Genomic DNA, 15,787 nt, shown 5'->3' on the forward strand with positions numbered 1-15,787 from the left:
ATTCAACGCACAATATTCATGGAATTACTTTTTATCTTTATAAATCGTTTTCACCACACCATCTGGTAAAGACCAATTTTGCTAGGTATTCGAAAACGGAGAGAAAAATTGCATTTTATCCACAAGATTGCAAGGTAGTTTCACACAAATTTTAACTTGATGTCTTAAGACGATACGGTAGGGGTCAATTCTCCATACAAACGCTCTCGACTATTTCCTCCCTGGTTTTTGAAGATAGAGCAATGATTTTTTCAACACAGATTGTTATTATTTTTATCTGTGTCGGACCGTTTTGATTTTTTTGATATTCTGCTTTTTAAAGATTCTAGAGCCAATCAAAAAATTCCAAAAACGGCCTTTTTCATTGTGCCGCAAAAAAAGGTGTGATACTTAAGATTGGTAACAATTAACCAAAAAAGCTAAACGGTCCGACATAGATTATTTCATTGTTATTCAGATTCTCAAATTTCGTTCCGATTGATTAAGTTTTGAACGAGGAAAGAGTCGAGAACGGAACCTCGATTTTAAAGATTTTTTTGAAATATCTTTTGACTGAGTTGTTCTTAATGGACAATTTTTTTTCGATAAATCTAGTTAATAACACTTGTATATTTAACTAAAATTCCCAAGTTGAAAGGGGGGCTCCTTTCCATTTCAGCGTTTTCGCTACCGTATCCTCTTAAGGTGGCTCGCCTAGGTTACCCGAAGCTCAGGCTGCGTTAGATGGCGTTAATCTGCAAATTACCAGTCTTATTTTTTTTGTGGAGTCGTACAGGCATTTATATACTTTCAATTATGCTTCGCGAACATTTAATATTAAAATTGACGTATTACAACAAACATTCAACTTTTCATTGTAACGTTAATCCCCTTAATGTAAATAAATTTACTATTTTACACTATTTTTAAGTACCACTCACACATACAAACAGTGTTTTTGTATTCCTTCTAGTCGATAATTTCACGCGGCGACAGCTTGTTTAAATAGCCTTGCGGTAAATACGTGCCATCGCATGATTTGCATGGAAGTACTGGGTTCGAATCCAGGACTTTTTCTCTTTTTTTTTTAATACTACGTCGGTGGCAAACAAGCATACGGTCCGCCTGATGGAAAGCGGTCACCGTAACCTATGGACGCCTGCAACTCGAAGAGTGTCGTATGCGCGTTGCCGCCCCATTAGAAACTTGTACACTCCCCTTTGCTGCGTATGCACAGCAAAAGGAGTGTACAAGTTCAAAGGAGGGTTTGGGTTGCCGACGACTCAAAGGACAATAGACGGAACAAATTAGTTCCGTAAGTCCTCCCGTCGTCAGCACTCCGCACCCTCGTTGAGCTCTGGCAGCCTTACTCACCGGCAGGAACACAACACTATGTGACACTATTTTTTGTTTTATTATTATACATAAATGTATATGTACCTACTCGTACAGTAGTTACTGAGCGTTTTCCACAAAAAAGATTAAAAACCTATTATCTTACATGGTAATAATTTTTGGGTTCGTCGAACTCAGAATTTCTAACATAATTATCCTAATCTGATATTTTTAAAAATTCCAAAAAGTATAGATAAATTTTAGTTTTTAAACTACGATCCGAATGATTTTTTTTTTCTAATTGTTTATTTTGGATGGAGCAAGGGTATTCAAATCGCTTTTGAAATCTTAAATTAGTAAATGAAAATGCAATAGTTAACTGAGTAACGTAATGCTTTAAAAACTCAAGTGGACTTTTTTTATCTAAGGAGTGATTTCGATAAAATATTATATTTAGCGAGGGTATTAAAAGTTGTGTTTTATATCTCAACTTAATAAATAGAAAATCAAAATGACAATAAAAAAATCAATATGTTCTCTAAGATAAAATTGATACCTTCGGCTCTCCATTCTTGCTCGGTCAATAAAAAAAACGAAATTTATATCCAAAAAAAATACAAAAAGTTTATAGAATCCTGGGAATCGAACGCACCTTCACGGCGTGACAGACGATTGTTCCCCAACGACGCCATTACATAACACGCTGTTACCGACGAAATTGGGCTATACATATATAATTATTTAAATATAAATAATAATGTCAAATCCATACCAATCCAAACTAATATTACAAATGGGAAAGGGTGTGTGTCTGTTTGTATGTCCGTCTTTCACGGCAAAACCGGAGCGACGAATTGACGTGATTATTTAAGGGGATTTAGTTGAAGGGATGGAGAGTGACATAGGCTACTTTTTGTCTCTTTCTTACGCGAGCGAAGCCGCGGTCAAAAGCTAGTTTATTATAAATGGGAAAAGCTGGTTACTCTATAATCTGAAGTGGAAGAATTCGTTGTTTCACCAAAGATAATGTGTGTTTGTTTGTTTGTCCGTCTTTCACGGCCAAACGGAGCGACGGATTGACATGTTTTTTAAGTGGAGATAGTTGAAGGGATGGAGAGTGACATATGCTACTTTTGTCTCTTTCTAACGCAAGCGAAGCCGCGGGCTAAAGCTAGTACAGCACGGGAAGCATGGTCGCGCGATAGACGATAAAATATCATGCCGTCCCTGTCGCACTATTAGTAAGTGCGATTATAGGGACGGCCAGATGTTTTATCATTTATCGCGTGACCATAATTGCCTGCCTGGACCAGATTATATTGATGATAATTTGATGATAATTATTATTTGTAACCATTTAGTTAATATTGTCTTCAGTTACCGCGATAGTTTACTCATGAAATAAAAACTATGAAAAGTATGAAAACGGATTAAATCGCGTATAATGAGTTTAAAATTCATCCCGATGTTTCGAACACTTTTACAGCGTTCGTGGTCCGTGGTGACTGAGGAAAAATTACAATGTGCAAAAGCTACCCATATTCTTGTATATAACCATTTAGTTGTTGAAGAAAAACATTCACACAACAATAACATAGGTCAACCAGCTCAGTAAATGCAATACATTACTAATACTATGCCCACACTTTGACCTATGTATAATGTATTATACCAGACGTGTAATATTTTATTTTATCAACAAAGGCATAATAAAGGATTGTATTGTATTTTTGTATGAAAATAAAAAATAGGAAAGCAATATAGTAATAGTCAAATATTCCATTTAAAAAATATATAAAAAAAATCCAAAAAAAGTTCAAATGATTAAAAAAAACTGCGGGATGGAACTCAGAATCACCTGCTTCATAATCGGTGCATTTGACCAAGACGCCATTTCGATTTACATTAGCAGTGCCGAAATATACGATATGTATCTTTATTGACAAAATGCGTCATTATTTCTGAGTCTGCTTGAGTTAACTAAACCAATATCTTTAATAATTACTTGTCAAGAGCCAAGTGTCACTGATGACAATGTCAATTAAAAATGCGCGAAATATGACGGCTCTGTGTCTGTACACAAAATTTGGCACGCACATTTACGTAAAATTAATAAAAAAATTACATGGATTTGTCCATGATTTCTGTATGAAACAATGTATTTCATTCACTACCGCGACGACGGATAATGTATAGTAGATGTATGCGCATATTTTTATTTAGTTGTAGTGTGCGGTGACTAAATAAATGGTAGATGTTTTTTGTATGGAAAGCGAGCCACCTTAAGCTAACTGGTAGATTTTTACCTATAATTGATGATTTTGAACCATACATATTGAATCAATTGATGGATTTGATTTAGATTGATATTTTATAATCAGTATTTTGTTCGTGTTGGTGTGGTGAAAAATTTTGTGATTTACTCGGTGGCAAAGTTTGTTTAACCTACGTGCCTTGAAACCCTCGCAACGCTCAAGATTCCACTTTTTGAACCACTCACTACGCTGCTGCTAATATTGGCACGTGCGGTGAAACGACGACTTTCCCCCCCTTAACTATTACTTTAGTGGTCGTTTTATTTCTGTTTGGTTGCAGTTTGGTTTGTTTACAGTGGCTCAGCGGTAAAGGCGTTTCGTCTTTAATCCGTGAGTCGCGAAGTCTCTAAGTTATGTCGCTGTCGGTAAGATATATTATTTGATATTAACTAGTCAAGTAGTCACTCTTCATTAGGTTAAATGACAGTAGTTTTCAAGGAAATGCAGCCATTTCATCGAATTATTTGACAAGGATCCTAGGCATCCACGAGCTGTACCAAAAAACCGGGGCAACATTGGGTAACCAGACAGACGGGTTATATAAATATCGTATAGTAGGCGCTTACAAGCATCCTGCTACCAAAAAGATTGCTTTCGGCAGTTTCGGCAATGGAAACCATAGACAGAAAACAATATAGACTGTAAGTTTTAAGCAAGATCTAAATAACTTTATGTCATTAGCGCGTAGTGACCCTGCCTGCTAAGCCGCGGTCCCGGGTTCGAATCCCGGTAAGGGCATTTATTTGTGTGATGAACACAGATAAATACTTGTTTCTGGGTCATGGATGTTTTCTATGTATTTATGTATGTATTTATCTATATAAGTAAGTTTATCGTCGCCCAGCACCCATAGTACAAGCTTTGCTTAGTTTGGGGCTAGGTAGATCTGTGTAAGGTGTCCCCCAATATTTATTTATATTTATTTATTTATTCATTCTGTAGACTGGCATGAAGCAAAGCATATAATATATACTGAAAGAAACGGACTTAGCTATTTTACTCGATGAGTGATACCTGTTTTCCTTCAACTTTGAAAATTATATCAATTTTTGGTGAGCAACTGGCTATCAGCCATACATTATTGTAATAGAAAAGTGGCACCATGATGGCGTCACAACCGTCATCTAGAGGTTTTTACTATCAATGATGGGAACACTATCTAGATATTGTAGATATACTGTTACATACATACATACAATCACGCCTGTTTCCCAGAGGGGTAGGCAGAGATCACGGATTTCCATTTACTACGATCCTGACAAATCACTTTCGCTTCACACACTTTCATAACGTTTCTCATACACGCTCGTCGGTTTCGAGTACTTCTGACCGGGCCTTTTTGCAATATTTCCCCGATTTGAACAAGAAAAGTTCGCCTAGGTCTTCCACTTCCAACTGACCCTTCCACTCTTTTCCACTCTTTTTTTTAGTATATACTGTTCAGCCTGTGTATTCCATCGCTGCGTAACAGGCTAACAGCCCGTGGTCGTGTCTGCCGAGCGACGATTCGATGTCGTTCATAAACGATAATAACTAGCCAAACGCAAGCTTGTCGTTGGATATCACAACGTAATATGACGATATACGGTCAACCAATTTGAATCCTAGGCCACTGTAGAACCTTTTCACAGTCAACGTCAAAAGTGACTTCTATGAATTATGCATGGTGTCAATAAGACAGGGATCTATGTAGAGTGGTGGTAGAGTGGCATATCGCCACTACTTTAAAAAAAACTTGTATCTTCGTCTGTCAATGAAAAGAAAGGTCAGGTTTTCCGTGATCATGATGCATGTTACTAAGCTGCGTCGAAATATCGGGAGCTCGACAAAAATTAAAAAGGTAATCACGGTCTATATCCCGGTCAATATAAGTCTAATGAAAATAACCGTGAATCATTCAAAACTCTTAATGAAAAGAAAATTGTAGTAAGTATGTATGGAATACATATACTAGACTTACTGCGTTTTAACTTTGAGGAGCAGCGTGAGATACGAATTTTTTTCAAAGTAGTGACGATATGATTCAAATTCGTTGACTGTACGTACCAACTATATCCGGACATCCAGAAATTATACAAATCTTTGCTTAGGTTTTTTGTTACTTTGCAAAGAAAGTAAATAAAATAAGTAGGTACCTTGTTTTTGTTTTTCACTTACTTATTTATTTAATCGTATGGCAAATTATAAAAACAATCAGAGTGTAGCCTTGAGGTTGCTAAGCCAGGCAACCAGGTCCGGTGTCACGACGAACAGATCTTCGGCAGGCCCGGGATATGAGTGGAGTGGGCAGCGTTGGAAGATATGTTCAGTAGTCTGCTCTTCCTCTCCGCATTCGCAAAGTGGTGAATCCGTCCAACCCCATTTGTGTGTGGCTGATTTGCAGCGGCCATGACCGGTTCTCAGCCTGTTGAAGCGACACCAGATTTTCCGAGGAAGATCAAACCCGTTTGGTTTTTCAGTCGGATCAGATATGTGGCTTTCCCGTGATGTTGCAGGCCAATCCGCTTTCCACCTATCTGCAATGCTAAAACTGCTCAGGCTCTCGGCTACAGTGCAGGGTGGGTTCCGGGATTTAAGTCGCCGAGGGGGTGGGTGGCAGAATTCCTCGTGGGCAGGCATTACGGGGTTGGTCGTGATCTTCTCAGCCTCCCTTTTCAACGCCTGGAGTCGTCGAAGGTGGGGGCGGCAATGTGGCTCAATGTCGGCAGCCAATGGACGGGTGTAGAGCGGATAGTGCCAGAAATACAACGCATGGTGTCATTAAGCTTAACGTCTAATGTGCGCGTATGTGCACTTTCAAGCCACACTGGTGCGCAGTATTCTGCTGCCGAGTACACAAGCGCGATTGCTGAGGTGCGTAGGCAGTCAGCTGAAGCTCCCCAGCTCGTGCCGCAGAGTTTGTGCAGTATGTTGTTCCTCGTGGCGACCTTTTGCGAGAGTTTCGACAGATGGTGTTTGAATGTCAATGATCTATCCAAGGTGACTCCCAAGTACTTCGGGGAGGGTGTGTATTTAAGCGCTCCTCCGTTCATGTACACAGTTGGCTGGTAACTTGCTAACTGGTTATTGAGATGGAAACATGATACTTCAGTTTTAGAAGTACTTGGCATGAGTCTCCACGCGCTGAAATATGCAGCCAGTGTTCGTAGGTCCGATGTTAAGGTTTGGGCTCCCGATTCGAAATCTTTGCTCTGCGTTATGAGTGCTATGTCATCTGCATATATGAACTTGGCAGAATCTGTGCGTGGGAGGTCAGAAATGTACAGGTTGAAGAGTATTGGTGCCAAGACTGAGCCCTGTGGGAGGCCGTTGTTAAGCTTACGCTTTCGGCTCTTTCTGCTACCCAGGAATACCTCAAAGATTCTTTCGGACAGCATGTTGGAAATAAGGTTGACCACTTGTCTGCTAGGGATTACTGTTAGCATCTTGTGGATCAACCCTTGCCTCCAGACAGTGTCGTAGGCAGCTGTGAGGTCAATGAACACTGCACTAGACTTGAGACATTTTTGAAAACCGGCTTCTATGTGGTTAGTGAGTGACAATACCTGGTCGGCGCAGCTTCTACCTTTTCGAAATCCAGCTTGTTCAGGTGGGATTGCGGGCTCCACGAATGGTTCTATCCGCATTAAGAGCAGGCGTTCTAGCAGCTTGAGAGTACAGCTAAGAAGAGCAATAGGTCGGTAGCTTTCGGCGAGGTGCTCGGGTTTTCCTGGTTTAAGCATTGCGACGACCTTTGCTAGTTTAAACTCTTTTGGCAGGTTATTATTTTCCAGGACGCTTGAGAACATGGCTGCAAGCCAGCTAATCGCGACAGGTCCCATATGCTTCAGAAACTCATTAAACATCTTGTCAGGTCCAGCAGCTTTATTGTTTTTGAGTTGCTTGATGGCATGAATGGTTTCATCTACGCTGAAAGGTCCAGCCAGTTCATGGTTTAGCGGTGAGTTTTTCTTGAGCGTTGAGAGTTCTTTTCGAATTTTTTTTGTAAGGATATCATCACGTTTTGCTCGCGTAAGCTCAACCATTCTGGACGCAATGGCATCTGGGTGAACAGTCCGGCATACTGTGCCATTAGGCGCGTGCTTTCCAGTAAGGCTGTTAAGCGTTCTCCAGGCCTTTCTGCTGGATCGTTTGAAGTCCATGCCTTCCACCGCAGCTTCCCATTTAGCTTTGCGGTTTTCGTCTAGGGAAGCGAGGAGTTTAGCGCCAGTAGTAGGGAGGCCTGTGGTCTGGAACTCATTATAGAGGTCTTCGCTTGTAGGGCTCCATCCTGGAACGTATTCCTTTCTGAAACCCCTCGGTATGCTAAATTTTGCCGCCATGTAGGTGAGTTTGCTGAAACGGCTATAGTTGGAGGGTACCGGATCCAAATTGGCAGAGGACAGGTTCAGGTCCAAGTGTTCCTTGAATTTGATCCAGTCTGCCCGAGCGAAGTTCCATCTTGGTAGGGGCATCGAATGTTTTAATGGAATTTTTGCGCCAATCTCCACGAACACAGGCCTGTGCTGGCTGTTGGGGAAACTCGATAGTACAGTGCGACTACAGGGGAGAACGCGAACGAGGTGGTCCCTGGACACAAACACTAAGTCAGGGTTGTAGTCCTTCTTCCACCTAGCAGAATGGAAAGTGCCTTTATCTTTAGCGTCAAAGATCAGGCCCAAATTATGGGTCTCCGCCCATTGGACTAGGTGTTCACCATTCGCATCAGATGTTGCATATCGCCAGTTTGTGTGGTGGCTGTTAAAGTCGCCGACGTAAACGCTTGGATGTGGTTGGATAGGGAGTAGTGCCGTGGGCCACGGAACGCTCGGAGGCTTGTAGACGTTTGTTATGCTGATGTTATTAACCAATATGACGATGTAATAAACGCTGTCCTTAGCGCCAGCGGAGACAAGCTGTACATTTGTGATGTTGGACTTGACAAAGGTGGATATGCCGTGTTTAGGGTGGTGTATGGCTTTCACTAAGGTGTACCCGGGTAACTTTGCTCTTCTTTCATGATCTGCGTCATCCCTAGTGTGTGTCTCCTGGATATTAACAACATCAATTCTACACTCCTTTAACACCTTGGACAGGAAGTCAGTTTTGGCTAAGCTTATACCTTCTATATTAAGTTGCAGAATGCGTACTGAGGGTCCGACATCCCTTGTCTGAGGGCTCTGGATAGAGCATCTTCCTGGTGTGGGAATATCGCATGTATTCATCGTATAAATCTTTCTAATTGCCTCTGATTGCCTTCTTGCCTTTATAGGCGTTACTCATTTAGCACCACCCAGGGGACACGTGCAGGGTAGCGGTGGGTACTTCCTGCGGACGCGAGTAACAGTTGTCCCCCAACTTTCACTTACTTAATATAATTTGACAGATCCTGGGCTGGAGCCTGAATAATAATTTTTTTAAAGAACTCTTTCACGATTATTCATTCGTAATAATACAAAGTTTGATACATATTGTTTTCCATCGAGTTAAAATTTGTATGAAATTACTTTGCACACGTCTTGTGGATAAAATGCAACTTTCTCATCCGTTTTCGAAGGATTAAGAGAGCTTTTTTCAGTTGGTATGATCATCATTCTTCGTGCGTTATCCCGGCATTTGCCGGCTCATGCATGGCGGCATGCTCATGGGAGCCGGTCCGGTTTTATAACTAAAGCCAGTTAGTTAGTGTGGTGAAAAATATTTAAATTTTATTAATAAAGATCTATACCACAAATTATTATTATTATTAAGTTACTAACTTACTTACTTATATACTTAGCTTAAATTATACTTAATATACTTAGCTTAAATAATGAATACGTATTAGATAAACTAGAATGTATTTCAACTTACTGGAAACTAGAGCACATCAGGCCCCGTAGCCGAATGGCATTTCTCCGACGCCAAACGAAAGCCATACGCCGCTGGCTCTGTCGCGCCAATACGCAAGCGCGATAGAGATAGATATCTACTAAGTACTAGCGCTTCGTTTCGTGAGCGTTTCGTGAGCGATTGTGCCATTCGGCTAGCCACCCAGCATCGTACATCATTATGCACTGCAGTTTCGTGTTTGTTATTTTTCATTGAGGAAACAAAGCAAATTGTTAGCAGTGAACTGAATCCCATAAGTAGCAAAGAAGGTATTAGGTTGGGATTGCTGTAACGAGTCAAAAGAGACGCTATAATAGATTGTTATTCCAAAGACATAATTATTATTCTTGTTCAAAGACTTGGTATTGTGGCTGAAATATTATGAAAAGTCGAGTTGATAGATACATGTATGCGTCAGAAACAAATTGATTTCTCAGGATCAAATCAGTTAGAAACAAAAATATAGTAAGTATACACATTAACGACGGTGGAAAGGAAGAACCCCTTAAGCGACATTTAGTGAATTGTATAGTATGAATTTTCTGAGATGAACTTTTCGGTTTTGCCCTAATCTGTTAAACAAAGGCCTTTGTTTCTATTATTCGCGGTGGTTAGCTCCCGTTTCCACAGCACGTGCTAAAGTCTCAGTGTAGTTAAAAAGCAACTATCATGATAGCAATAAGGTTCAAATTTATTAAACAGTTTGCAGTGTGCAGGTAACTTTTTTTGAAGATGACAAAACGTGTTATCTCCGAAAGGGCTTTTTATGGATTTGAACCTTATTGCTATCATGATAGTTGCTTTTTAACTACACTGAGACTATAGCACGTGCCGTTTAAACGGGAGCTAACCGCAGCGAATAATAGAAACAAAAGCCTTTGTTTAACAGATTAGGGCAAAAGCGAAAAGTGAATCTCAGAAAATTCATACTATACAGGAGAGTGTTTCAAAGTTTTTTTTTTGAGAAAAAAAATCATAACTTTTTCCTATTTGAAATAGGTAAATGAGTTCTTAAGACGATAATCTCATTTAATTTTTCTCTATTTTATGAAATAAACATTTACCCCAAAATCTTACAGGATCCTGAAAATGTTGTCGCTTAATTGAAAAGGTCCTCAAAATATTCCCGGAAGAACCATTTAAGCGACATCATCATAGTACTATAAAACTCACTGAAGCCACTTACCTTCTTTAACTTGTCTCTAAGATATTCAATTAAGCAACAGTCGTATGGGCAGTTAGTACGTGCCAATTTGAAGTGGTATACCAGAAATTTGAAACTAAATCGACACTTTTTTGTGAATTATAACGCTAGCTTTAATATTTTTTTTAACTATTTCATATTTTTGAAAAATTTAGAATATATTTGCGGTTAAAAAACGCTATATTGTGCGTTTTTTAAGGAGAAAAATAAAATACTTATACGAAATTAACGTGTATTTTTATTTTAATAAAATAAATCTACTTCTAACAAATAACTCTTAATTAAGTATGCACTTTTTTGAGATCACAATCATTTTGAGTTTATAAATTATTAAGAATAAGTAGCTAGCTTACTTATTTACTTTTTGGTAAGTGTATAAATATACAAATTACAATTAACACAATGTTTTAATAGTAACACTTAGCTTGTTAATAATTAAGTACTCAGGCACTTTTTTGATACATAATGGAACTCTAGTCTCATATAATCACTACGATAATTAAAACACAGCTAAAACTTAATAATAAAACAAATTTTACGTTAGATATCGTACATACCTAGTCGAATCAGGCAGCGATCGGCGACACAACCGCCGCACTCCGGTGTTCGTCGTTGACTGAAGCGACCCACTGCATTCCATTGTATAAGTAAAGCACCATTCGCGTGAAATTCGCGCCAAAAATTGTTCACTGTACCGACATCAAATAGATTAGAGCAACACTTTAACCGTTATCATACCTTTTTCAGTCTCCACTTAACCGACGTATCGCATTTATAAAGTATACTTTAAGCGACAGGTTCGGCCGCGGTAAGGAGTGTCGCTTAAAGCAATTAAATAACAACGTAATTTTTCGTAACATTCATTTAACCGACAATCGTTTTATTAAGCAGTTTTGAAGAACCACTTAAGTACAGAATTCAAGATATATGTGCCCGGAATAATCAATTAAGGGACATTACATCGGAAACGAACTCTTTTTAAAAAAAAATAGTTTATACGACTGTGGTAATATTGGAGTAGGTTTTAAGTGACACAGATAATATTTTATTCAAATTGTGTGTCGCATAAGGGGTGGTTTTTCAAATTCAGACTTCATTCGTGAATTACTTTAAGCGACATATAAGTCATCGGATCGCCGTGAAACCCAATTCAAATGACGCAGAAAAAAACGCTGATTCCAATGATATATATAACTCATTTTCGACCAAAATGTCGCTTAAGTGGTTCTTCCTTTCCACCGTCGTTAACTTGTTTTAAAAAAATATCTAGAAAGGATGCCAGGATATTTTTGAGGCTTCTGAAAGTGAAGTCTTCCTCTTTCTTTCGGTTTCAGTTCGGCAAAAGATAAAATATGAACGTACAGAATAAGAATTTCATGTATTTTCTCCCGTTGGTGTCTTAGAAGTCGACTGTAAATAGGATGTAGGTTAAATTATGGGTTGTACGACTGTCACTGCAATACCTAGCTAATATATTTTAATTAAGTAGGTACTAGTTACTAGTGGCAGTTAATGTTAAGCTGTTTCATGTCCTCTGCTGTCTACCTCTTTTGCGAATAGAGGCGTGAATTATGTATATGTGTAGGTATGTACTATCAGCTACAAATGTGCATGGTGAATTTATCAATGAATTCGTTCATAATTTCTCCATGCAATTTTGCAGCTGATAGTACCTCCAAGTTTCCTTTTTCGTTTTATGTAAATCTAGATGAAACAAGACTGAGTACAAAAGTTAGCCTGTTCCAAATTAATTTTGCTTGTACCTACTCAGTAATTGAGTAAACTGTGGTCTAACAAGACACCTCGTCACACGACGTCAGGATATGTAAATTTTAAATTAGGCAATTATAAGTTTGCTCGTGTCAATTAAATTCAAAATTTAAAACGGAAAGAAGAATACTTTGTGATGCTAGTTAGCTTAAACTTACTTAAACTAGCGACACAATAATTATTATAACTAACTTGTTTTTTATAATGTGTTTATATATTTTGTATTGTTTTGTATGTGGTTTTGTATTTTACTTTTATAATCATATTATAAAAAAACCTAGCCTAAGAATTAAAATGAATAAAGAGTATATAATAACTTCATACTCTAACGAGCCAGTATAGTAAGAGCGATATACTTATATCGAAAATAACTGTCAAATTATCTCTATCACATTAGTATGCTTAGCCCGCTGAATTCGCACGGGAATGGGAAAAATGGGTGTGATAAGTTTTCATTAAAATCATCTTAAAATATAGACATATGTCATCGATGAAAGAGAGATAATTTCACCGTACATTGTGTTGTGTTGTTTATATCTCAAACGGCTTGGGCAGAGTTTACTTCATTAGCTAATATGTATTGTTATATTTCAACTGAATCACACAAAACCTTTAATAGTACATTACGATACAAGTGCGTAAAAAAGGAAGTTCGAAACGAGTGGCGATAAATTAAAACACGACCGAAGGGAGTGTTTTAAATCGACACGAGTTACGAATTTCCTTTTCGCACGTGTATCGTACGACGTTTTTCAGTACAGATGGCACTCCGAAGTTTCGACCTGGCATATAATGAACCACTTCTCGCACTAGTGCGTAAAAAAAACACCATCTGTACTGAAAAATATATTTTCAGTCTCATCTGTACTGAAAAACGTCGTACGATACACGTGCGAAAAGGAAATTTATCGCCACTCGTTTCGAACTTCCTTTTTACGCACTTGTATCGTAATGTACCTACTATTATCTAAAACTTTCACAAAACTCACTCTAATACAATGAGAGACACCTGCATGGAAATTTGTATAGTGCACTTTTTCTGCAAAAATCGGGGTGGCTCTTCTTCTTAAATATATTTTAAGATAAGAATACCAATATTAATTCTGCCTAGCTAAAACTAAAACTTTTGTTCATTCAACCCCGTTGTTGACCTTGTTTGAGCTTCTACACACTCAACTATAGCGTTAAGTACGTTCCTACCTATATGTACTGTGTTTTGGTAATATGTCTTCACGAGCATTGGATCAGTCCAAATTATAATTAGATATATACGTAGGGTTTGAGATCCGGATATCCGAATTATCCGGATATCCGTTGAATTTGAGATCCGGATCCGAGGACTCCGAGGATCCGCATAATACGGATAATACGGATCCGTTAAATATGGCCATCGATCCATACCAGAAAGTACTTTCTAATAAAACTTATAAATTATTTCGTGTATTTTGTCGTTTAAAATGTTTACTCACACTTATTTCATTTAAATACTACAGAATAACAAGCTAATTTAGGTTATGTAGGTACATTACGCCATGCGATGAATCCATGAAATTAATATGTATTACTTAATTTTTCTTAACTAAACGAAATGGGCAGTAAACCATAGTTTTTAAAACTGCCGTCGATAGTCATTACTAACTGGATGCATCCCGATAGGAATAGTCATAAATTATTAAATTTGTATAAAGTAGAAACGACTGCAATGGATGCTTCTAAGAAAGCTTAGAGATAAATTAATTACCTTTATAAAAATGTTATAGGCTGAATCCAAAACCACTATATTTTTCATTTACGAGATGGAAGTCTAATTAGCAGACAGGTCGTCTGATGGTAAGCGATCACTCCCGCCCATGGACTCCCTAAACGCCAAAAGGGTTGGAGGTGCGTTGCCAGCCTTTAGGCTGGGAGTGCTCTTTTCCTGAAGGTCGTATTCGTACGGAAATACCGCTGGCGACAATTCATTCCACAGTATTTTGGAACTGCTCAGCCAATTTCGATTAATTTTAACATATAATAACGGAAGAATGTTCTAATACAGCCGGATTTAATGAGCTACGAGTATTAAAGGTACAGGAAGTAGGCATTGAAGCGTAATTTCATGAAATTGGTACATGTTAACTAGATATGTGTGACATATTTTACAAGTGTAACACTTTTTGTGTAGGTTGTTGACACTCCCGGGGCCAACGCAAGTAAATTATATTATTTTAACTTTTATTCCTACTTCTGCATGGATGTATTAGCTGTGGGTAGAGAAGATTGACGTCCCAGTGAATACGGAGATTACGGAGGTATTCGTGAACACTGAATTACCCTGTATTAGCTTATGTTAATCAAAAAAATTGGCCTACTGTTTAGTGTTATATGTATTAAATAAATAAATAAATATTATACAGATTCTTACACAGATTGACTGAAGCCCACGGTAAGCTCAAGAAGGCTTGTGTTGAGGGTACTCAGACAACGATATATAGAGGTATAATATATAAATACTTATATACATAGAAAACATCCATGACTCAGGAACAAATATCTGTGCTCATCACACAAATAAATGGCCTTACCGGGATTCGAACCCAGGACCGCGGCGAAGCAGGCAGGGTCAGTACCAACTATATGCTGTAAAATGGGAGTCACATTAATGATGTGTTAAAACTTTGTCTAAAAAGTTAATGACACAATAATACACAATATTTATGTTGTTTTGTGAGTTTAAATTATTTTATTCCAGTAACAGCCGCTTTGATTTGACGAAATCCCTGTAAAAAGTTAACTTTTCAACACGGATCCGTTTTATCCGAAATATCCGGATATCCGGATCCGTCAAATTTTAAGATCCGAAATATCCGGATCCGAGAAATCGGCGGATATTGCAAACCCTATATATACGTCAAAAAATTAGATCTAGATGCGATATGTTGATATGTATTAGACATACCTACTAATGTTAAAAAATATTTTTCATCAAACATAAAGTCAGTTTATGAACTAAATTGGATGTGGCAGTGACGGAGCTAATATTTGCCGTATCATACTCGTAACAATCTTAACATTATCGCGCCGTAGTTCAACAGTCCATTCTAGAATTTCTTTACGTACTCTGCGGCAAAAGATTTTCAAACTTGTAAATCTATAATCCATTATAGTAAACTCCAGTTTTTCTCCCAACTTCCAAAGTCTCATTACGGAAATTCCTGATAAGGCAAGTTAATTAGCATCAGGGTGTTTACTTGACCGGCGTCCTGCGCCTGTACTATGAGTTTTGACATTTTTATAAGATACCCGTCACGGAAAAACACTTTCACGATTATTACACATAATTATTTTAAATCAG

Source organism: Leguminivora glycinivorella, chromosome 2 (genome assembly GCF_023078275.1).
Source record: "Leguminivora glycinivorella isolate SPB_JAAS2020 chromosome 2, LegGlyc_1.1, whole genome shotgun sequence".
In the NCBI taxonomy this organism is placed as follows: Eukaryota; Metazoa; Arthropoda; class Insecta; order Lepidoptera; family Tortricidae; genus Leguminivora; species Leguminivora glycinivorella.